Source organism: Triticum urartu, chromosome 4, assembly GCF_003073215.2.
Source record: "Triticum urartu cultivar G1812 chromosome 4, Tu2.1, whole genome shotgun sequence".
Taxonomy (NCBI): Eukaryota; Viridiplantae; Streptophyta; class Magnoliopsida; order Poales; family Poaceae; genus Triticum; species Triticum urartu.
This window is the reverse complement of record NC_053025.1, coordinates 110,881,628-110,891,832: the sequence shown is the minus strand read 5'-3', so window position 1 is coordinate 110,891,832 and position 10,205 is coordinate 110,881,628.

Here is a 10,205-nt window from a genome sequence, read left to right as displayed (position 1 = left end):
GTTAGACTTCGTCATTACATGATATATGTTACTTGTGCTCACCACTAAATTACAAATCATTGTTAATTAAAATTGGCTTTGATATACCTTGGGATCCGGGTGGATCCATTACTTGAGCACTATATGCCTAGCTTAATGGCTTTAAAGAAAGCGCTGCCAGGGAGACAACCTGGAAGTTTTAGAGAGTCATTTATTCCTGTTGTGTGCTTTTATAAATTTTAAATATAAAAATAATGTGCCAAGGTTTGCCTTTAGGATGTTTACATTTGCTTGATGGTTTGTACGGTGCAGGACAGAAACTTTGGCTGTAGTGCACGATTTTACAATTTTATCTGGAACGTCAAATGGTTCTGATTCTTTTTGCACTGTCTTCCTATACAAATTGTTTATTTTTCCTAATTTTGGTAGAATTTTTAAAGTATCATAAGTATGGTGAATGTTCAGATTATTACAGACTGTTCTGTTTTAGACAGATTCTGTTTTTGATGCATAGTTTACTTGTTTTGATGAAACTATCGACTTGTATCAGTGGATTAAGCCATGGAAAAGATATGTTACAGTAGACACAATGCAAAAACAAAATATGAATTGGTTTTCAACAGTACTTAGAGTAGTGATTTGCTTTATTATACTAACGGATCTTACCGAGTTTTATGTTGAAGTTTTGTGTGGATGAAGTGTTCGATGATCGAGAAGGTCTCGATGTGAGAAGAAGGAAGAGAGGCAAGAGCTCAAGCTTGGGGATGCTCGAGGCACCTCAAGTAAATATTCAAGGAGACTCAAGCGTCTAAGCTTGGGGATGCCCCGGAAGGCATCCCCTCTTTCTTCAACAAGTATCGGTATGTTTTCGGATTCGTTTCGTTCATGCGATATGTGCAATCTTGGAGCGCCTTTTGCATTTAGTTTTCATTTTTATTTCATGCACCATACTGGTATGATATAGTCCTTGGTTGATTTATATAATGCTCTTTACACTTCACTTATATCTTTTGAGTATGACTTTATAGAATGCTTCATGTGCTTCACTTATATCATTTGAAGTTTGGATTGCCTGTTTCTCTTTACTTAGACAACCACCATTTCTAGAATGCTCTTTTGCTTCACTTAGATTTGTTAGAGCACGGGCATATCTTTTGTAGAAAGAATTAAACTCTCTTGCTTCACTTATATCTATTTAGAGAGATGAGAGGAACTGGTCATTCACATGGTTAGTCATAAAATCCTACATAAAACTTGTAGATCACTGAATATGATATGTTTGATTCCTTGCAATAGTTTTGCGATATAAAGATGGTGATATTAGAGTCATGGTAGTGGGTAGTTGTGGATTTTAGAAATACTTGTGTTGAGTTTTGTGATTCCCGTAGCATGCACGTATGGTGAACCGTTATGTAACGAAGTTGGAGCATGAGGTATTTATTGATTGTCTTCCTTATGAGTGGCGGTCTGGGACGAGCGATGGTCTTTTCCTACCAATCTATCCCCCTAGGGTCATGCGTAGTAGTACTTTGCTTCGAGGGCTAATAAACTTTTGCAATAAGTATGTGAGTTCTTTATGACTAATGTTGAGTCCATGGATTATACGCCCTCTCACCCTTCCATCATTGCTAGCCTCTCTAGTACCGCGCAACTTTCGCCGGTACCATAAACCCACCATATACCTTCCTCAAAACAGCCATCATACCAACCTATTATGGCATCTCCATAGCCATTCCGAGTATATTGCCATGCAACTTTCATCATCATCATATACATGACTTGAGCATTCATTGTCATATTGCCTTGCATGATCGTAAGATAGCTAGCATGATGTTTTCATGGCTTGTCCGTTTTTTTATGTCATTGCTACGCTAGATCATTGCACATCCCGGTACACCGCCGGAGGCATTCATATAGAGTCATATCTTTGTTCTAGATATAAAGTTGTAATATTGAGTTGTAAGTAAATAAAAGTGTGATGATCATCATTATTAGAACATTGTCCCCTGTGAGGTTATCAAAATAAAAGTGGCCAAAGAAGCACTCCCCCCCCAAAAAAAAGAGAGAGGCCAAAGAAGCCTACAAAAAAGAAAAAAAGAGAAAAAAATGAGAGAAAAAGAGAGAAGGGGCAATGTTACTATCCTTTTACCACACTTGTGCTTCAAAGTAGCACCATGTTCTTCATATAGAGAGTCTCTTGAGTTATCACTTTCATATACTAGTGGGAATTTTCATTATAGAACTTGGCTTGTAGATTCCAACGATGGGCTTCCTCAAATGCCCTAGGTCTTCATGAGAAAGCAGGTTGGATGCACACCCACTTAGTTTCAGTTTGAGCTTTCATATACTTATAGCTCTAGTGCATCCGTTGCATGGCAATCCCTACTCACTCACATTGATATCTATTGATGGGCATCTCCATAGCCCGTTGATACGCCTAGTTGATGTGAGACTATCTTCTCCTTTTTGTCTTCTCCACAACCACCATTCTATTCCACCTATAGTGCTATGTCCATGGCTCACACTCATGTATTGCGTGAAAGTTGAAAAGGTTTGAGAACGTCAAAAGTACGAAACAATTGCTTGGCTTGTCATCGGGGTTGTGCATGATGTGAGTATTTTTTGTGGTGAAGATGGAGCATAGCCAGACTATATGATTTTGTAGGGATAACTTTCTTTGGCCTTCTTATTTTGAAAAGACATGATTGCTTTATTAGTGGGCTTGAAGTATTATTGATTTTATGTCAAATGATAGACTATTACTTTGAATCACTCGTGTCTTAATATTCATGCCATGATTAGATATCTGATCAAGATCATGCTAGGTAGCATTCCACATCAAAAATTATCTTTTTTATCATTTACCTACTCGAGGATGAGCAGGAATTAAGCTTGGGGATGCTGATACGTCTCCGTCGTATCTATAATTTTTGATTGTTCCATGCCAATATTCTACAACATCCATATACTTTTTGGCAACTTTATATACTATTTTTGGGACTAACATATTTATCCAGTGCCCAGTGCCAGTTCCTGTCTGTTGCATGTTTTTGGTTTCGCAAAATATCCATATCAAACGGAGTCCAAACGGGATAAAAACGGACGGAGATACTTTTTGGAATATTTGGAAAATTCCGGAAGAAAAATCCACGCGAGACGATGCCCGAGGTGGCCACGAGGCAGGGGGGCGCACTTGCCCCCTTGGGCGCGCCCCCTACCCTCGTGAGTCACCTGTAAGGCGGTTGACGCTCTTCTTTTGCCGCAAGAAAGCTAATTTTCGGAAAAAATCACGGCGAAGGTTTCAGGCCAATCGGAGTTACGGATCTCCATATATACACAAAATGGTGAAACAGAGCCAGGGGAGAACGCAGAAACAGAGAGAGACAGAGAGACAGATCCAATCTTGGAGGGGCTCTCGCCCCTCCCACACCATGGAGGCCATGGACCAGAGGGGAAACCCTTCTCCCATCTAGGGAGGAGGTCAAGGAACAAGAAGAAGGAGGGGGCTCTCTCCCCCTCGCTTCCGGTGGCCCCGGAGTGCCATCGGGGGCCATCATCATCACCGCGATCTACACCAACACCTCCGCCATCTTCACCAACATCTCCATCACCTTCCCCCCTCTATCTACAGCGGTCCACTCTCCCGCAACCCGTTGTACCCTCTACTTGAACATGGTGCTTTATGCTTCATATTATTATCCAATGATGTGTTGCCATCCTATGATGTCTGAGTAGATTTTCGTTGTCCTATCGGTGGTTGATGAATTGCTAAGATTGATTTAATTTTATTGTGTTTATGTTGCCGGCCTTTGGTGCCCATCATATGATTGCACGCGTGGATCACACCCTAGGGTTAGTTGTATGTTGATAGGACTATGTATTGGAGGGCAAGAGTGGCAGAAGCTTCAACCTAGCATAGAAATTGATGCATATGGGATTGAAGGGGGACCAATATACCTTAATGCTATGGTTGGGTTTTACCTTAATGAACATTAGTAGTTGTGTATGCTTGCTAATAGTTCGAATCATAAGTGCATAGAATTCCAAGTTAGGGATGACATGCTAGCAGTGGCCTCTCCCACATAATACTTGCTATCGGTCTAGTAAAGTAGTCAATTGCTTAGGGGCAATTTCGCAACTCCTACCACCACTTTTCCACACTCGCTATATTTACTTTATTGTTTCTTTATCTAAACAGACCCTACTTTTTATTTACGTACTCTTTATTATCTTGCAAACCTATCCAACAACACCTACAAAGTACTTCTAGTTTCATGCTTGTTCTAGGTAAAGCGAACGTCAAGCGTGTGTAGAGTTGTATCACTGGTCGATAGAACTTGAGGGAATATTTGTTCTACCTTTAGCTCCTCATTGGGTTTGACACTCTTACTTATCGAAAACTGGTGCAATCCCCTATACTTGTGGGTTATCACGGGGGTCCACATAGGGTCGAGCCGTATTGTGGATTTTATTTTTAATATGCCTCCGTCTTTGCCAAAGGTATCTTTAGTGCATAGTTATGTACGCGTGGTACATATGCCGCGATGCGGTTAGGGCTGAGACGGAGGCCGAACTATTGGTCGAGCTCCTGACAGACTTGATCGTCGCTCTAGAGGGTAGTCCGAACGTGTTTCACAGTGTTCGGGGGCCTGACTGCCGATGTAGTATTTGGCCTGATAAGGCCATTCTGGACTTCCGCTGTGAGGGCCGTGGTGTGCTCCTCAGTACGGAGGGAGCGCTCCGTGTTTCCATTAACTGTAATGACACCGCGGGGTCCGGGCATCTTGAGTTTGAGGTAGGCATAGTGCGGGATCACATTGAAGCGAGTGAACGTGGTTCGTCCGAGCAGTGCATGATATCCACTGTTGAAGGGGACGATGTCGAAGATCAAGTCTTCGCTTTGGAAGTTGTCTGGCGAGCCGAAGACGACTTCCAATGTGATTGAGCCCGTGCAACGAGCCTCTACTCTAGCTATTACTCTTTTAAAGGTAGTTTAGGTGGGTTTAATTCTTGACGAATCAATGCCCATTTTACAGACCGTGTCCTGATAGAGCAAGTTAAGACTGCTACCGCCATCCATGAGGACTCGTGTAAGGTGGAATCCATCGATAATTGGGTCGAGGACCAATGCGGCTGAGCCTCTGTGACGAATACTAGTTAGATGGTCTCTGCGATCGAAAGTGATCGGGCAGGCTGACCATGGGTTGAATTTTGGGGCGATTGGCTGTATCGCGTAGAGGTCCCTCAGAGCGCGCTTGCGCTCCTGTTTGGGGATATGAGTAACGTATATCATATTCATCGTTTTGACTTCGGGGGAAATTTCTTCTGTCCCTCGGTGTTCGGTGGGTGAGGCTCGTCGTCGTCGTCCTCACTGGGCGACCCCTTCTCCTTATGTTCGGTGTTTAGCTTACCGGCTTGTTTAAAGACCCAACAACTTCTATTGGTACGGTTGGCAGGCTTGTCGGGGATGCCATGAATTTGGCAAGGTCGATCGAGTATTTGGTCCAGGCTGGATGAACCATCTTTATTTCTTTTAAATGGCTTCTTCCATTGACCAGATTTGGAGCCACTAAATCCAGCGTTGACCGTTGTGTCTTCCGTATTTTCGTTATTGATTCGACACTTGTGCTTGTTGCGTCATGGTTTGCCATTGCCATCCCAGGCTTTAGAGGTGTCGGGGTCGCTGGTGCTATTGCTTCTGCGGGCTAGCCAACTGTCTTCTCCCGCGCAAAAGCGGGTCATTAGTGTGGTAAGGGCCTCCATGGACTTTGGTTTTTCTTGGCCGAGGTGTTGGCGAGCCATTCATCATGGACGCTGTGTTTAAAGGCCGAGAGGGCTTCGACATCCGGACAGTCAACAATTTGGTTCTTTTTAATTAAGAACCTTGTCCTGAGTTTCCGGGCTGACTCTTCGGGTCGCTGGACTATGTGACTGAGGTCATGTGCGTCTGGGGGCTGTACATAGGTACCTTGGAAGTTGTCTCTAAAGGCATCTTCCAAATCTTCCCAGCTGCCAATAGAATTTTCTGGGACGCTGTTTAGCCAATGTCGTGTTGGTCCCTTAAGTTTCAAGGGGAGATATTTGATGGCATGGAGGTCGTCACCACGAGCCATGTGTATGTGGAGAAAAAAAATCTTCAATCCAGACTACGGGGTCCGTCGTGCCGTCGTATGAGTCGATGTTCACGGGTTTAAACCCTTCTAGGAATTGGTGCTCCATTACTTCATCGGTGAAGCATAGAGGGTGTGCGGTGCCTCTGTATCGGCTCATGTCGCAACGCAGTTCGGATGAAGTCTGTATGCGATTTTCGGCCCGAGTGAGGTTGTGTTTGTCGCACCAGGTTTGACGACTATCCTCTCGCGCTAGGGCACATCCCCTTGATCCATAGATTGATCTGGTTTGACCGGCTCTATTGTCCAGGTCCTGTCGTAGGTCATATGTATATTCTGGAGCCGCAGTTCCTCTGCTTTTGTGGTGAGTTGGTGCGGGATGGTGCTCGGCTTGAGTTGCCGCTCTGTCCCGGCCACGTGGTGGTCAGTTAGGTCTGTCAGCAGTGTCACGCATTGGCGGTATGGGCTCCAGCACCGCATCATCAAATTGGGGTAGCATCTTGCGCTTCGGGTAGCTCTTTGTTGGGCGTTCGAGGCCGTATTCCTCGGTTGCAAGGACGTTAGTCCATCTGTCATTGAGCAAATCCTGATCACCCTAAAGTTGTTGCTGCTTCTTTTTCAGGCTTCTTGCAGTGGTGATTAGCCGGCTCTTAAAGCGCTCTTGTTCGAGGGGTTCCTCTGGCACGATGAAATCTTCGTCACCGAGGTTCACATCTTCTTCAGAGGTCGGTAGGTAGTTACTATCCTCCGAGCCCTCGTTCTCGACTGGTTCATTGGGGTTTATTTCCCCATCCTCCCAATCATCATGTTCGGATGTTGGCTCTATAGGGGCTTCAGGGTCTTCGGCATTCTCCGGAGTATTATTGTCCTCGGTGCCGGTATTGCCGTCTTTGTCGCGACGCGATTTTGAGCGGCGCCGCTGACGTCGACGCTTCAGAGGGGCTTCGGCAGGCTTGTCCTCAACCGGATCCTTCTTGCCGCCGTCGCCATCCTCTTTGGGTGTGTCCACCATGTACACATCGTACGTGGAGGTGGCCATCCATCGTCTGGTAAACGGAGGGTTTTGGCCTTGTTCGTCTCCGGCATCGTCGTCCATATCGTTGATGTCTTCGGAGGCGTAGTCCAGCATGTCGGTTAAATCTTCGACAGTGGCTATGAAGTGGGTGGTGGGTGGGACATAAAAATTTCCGCTCGCAGCCCCTAGTCCGGGCTGGGCATAATTCGAAAGCGATCCTTCCGTAATGGCGAGTGATCGCATTAAGCCCAGGGCCTCGTTTAAAGGCGAGGGTTGGACAGAGAAACGAGAATCCGTGGGGCTGTCCGAAGCCAGAGTCTCCTGGCGGCGCCCGCTTAACACGGGCTTTGAGAGTTTGGACTTAGGGTCCAGCGGAGTATCCGGTGGTTGAGTGACAAGAGGAGTTCGGTTTGTCTTAGGGTTAGCTGATGATGTCGCCCCCTCCAGATCTCCGGTAACAAGTTCCATAATTGTAGAGAGTCCGGCGAGCTCTAAGCTCCCGTCTTCGGACCTGACAGCATGCTCCGGATCTAAGGCCAGAGCGGTGATCGGGGCCGTGAACCCTTCGAAGATCAAATCTCCTCGGATATCAGTGACATAGTTTAGGTTCCTGAAATTGATCTGATGACCAGGGGCATAGCTGTCAATCTGCTCAAGGTGGCCAACCGAATTGGCACACAGCATGAATCCGTCGAATATGAAAATTTGGTCTGGGGAAAAAATCTTCCCCGAAACAGCATCATTGTGGATGATCGAACGAGCCATCGAATCCTTTGTCGATAGCACAGAGGGACTCTCAATGAAAGCACCAATGTCGGTGTCAAAACCAGCAGATCTCGGGTAGGCGGTCCCGAACTGTGCGTCTAAGGATCGAAGGTAACAGGAGGCAGGGTACACGATGTTTACCCAGGTTCGGGCCCTCTTGATGGAGGTAAAAGCCTACGTCCTACTTGATTGACTTTGATGAGTATAGGGGTTACAAGAGTTGATCTACCACGAGATCGTAATGGCTAAACCCTAGATGTCTAGCATGTATGATTATGACTACCTCTACGGACTAAACCCTCTGGTTTATATAGATACTGGAGGGGGCTAGGGTTTGTACAGAGTCGGTTTACAGAGAAAGGAATCTTCATGTCCGAACGCCAAGCTTGCCTTCCACACTAAGGAGAGTCCCATCCGGACACGGGGGCAAGCCTTCTATCTTGTATCTTCACGGCCCACCAGTCCGACCCACGTTACATAGCCCAGACGCCCAGGGACCCCCTAATCCAGGACTCCCTCAGTAGCAGTGTACACTTTTGATCTGTGAGAATGTGATGTTGTGGTAGCTAGTGGTGATGGATTGGTGGCATGCTAGATGTTGTTTCCATGTCGTCAAAGATGATGCTATGGTAGATATGGTACTACCCTGTGAATCAGAGTATGTGGGGTATGCTAGTTTGCAAGTATGTAGAGGTATGGTTGTGTGTTGAAACCCATGATATGCTATGAGATTGAAAAATAGTCATCGGATGGTGCGTTGAACTTGGTGACCCTTGTGTACTATTGTTACTGTCCATGTTTAGTGCTCGTTCATATTATTCATGTTTAGTCTCATTCATATTCTCCATGTATAGTGTGTTCCACTCTTCCTGATGTTAATGCATGTAGGACATGGGCATGCAATAGTTTAGTTAAACCATTATCCTGTTTGACAGCCAGTTCTAGCCGTACTATGTTGAGGACTCCCAGCCTATCATCAAGGAGCAGATGCCTCTGGACTCGAATATCTTCGAGGGGTCTGTTGTGCCTCCATCATTTGTGCTGGTTGTGCCCAGTGTTGTTGCTACACAAAAGGCACCCATCAAGGTTGCAAAGGAAAGAAGGATGGGATGGGGGAATTGATGAAATTATAGTCGCTCCTGTCCATGTTTGTGCTTAACAAGATGTGTGATATCATAAACAGTAAAGTGAGGACTCACAAGGGTTTCAAGGAGGTGCACTTGAAATCTATTTCCAAGCACGTGTTTGAATTATGTGGCCAAGAGGTCACCTCGACCCCGGTCTGCAACCACCTCGGGAAGTGGAGAGCGAGATGGACCGAAGTGTCCAAGTTTAGAGAACTTAGCGGCGCTTCATGGGATCAAGACACATGCACAATCCTTTTGGAGGCAGAGCATTACCAAAGCCACACCACGGTTAGATCATATACCACTTTTTTCAGCATCTCTAACATGCCAATCACAACTAACCATGCCATGTTTCTCTCTTAGGACCACGCCAAGGACGCAGAGTTCCTCAACATACCCATCCAAAACTACTGCCAGATGCAACATATCTTCTTCTTTGAGCTGGCAACCGGCAACATGCCATGGGCTCCAATGAGCCACTCGATTCGCCTATGCCTGACTATCCAGACACCCAACAGTCAAATATCATCATCCTTGATGGTTTAAGGGTGATGATCACATTCTTGTGCTTGATAGGAAGAAGAAGAGGGGCGGCTTGATGGAGGATGAGTTGGGCGTCTTTAGCAGCATGACTGACGCCGTCAAGGAGATGTCAATCATTATTAGGGAGAGAAAGCCAGTTGACGTCCACCCTGACCTATACAACACTGTCATGGACCAAGGTGGCTTCAGTCCAAAGGCTCTGATAGCTGCTCTGAGCCACTTCCTATGCAACAAGGCTCAGGGTGTTGGGTTCGTTTCCACGGGGAACACCCATAAGATGCTATAGCTTAGGTCCTGGCTGGGCAAACACTACTACCAGTGTTGTTTCTGGTGGTGGTGGTGATGGCGTGCATGATCCTCGAAGACGATGGCGATGACAATGTACATTTTGTGGTAGCTAGGGCTTCCAAATTTTTGTTGGTCTATATATTTTAATGAGGTGGTATATAGTACTCCCTCCACCCCAAAATAAGTGACTCAGTACAAAGTCAGTACAAAGTCGAGTCACTTATTTTGGGATGGAGGGAGTATATACTAAACCCTCACGTTAATGGAGAAGTTGCGGTGGTAGGATTACACCCTCCTTTTGGATATGGTGGTAGGATGACACCATAGTAGCTAGGATGAACTTGCTCTGCCTTGTGATCATGCATGCATAAGTTTCTT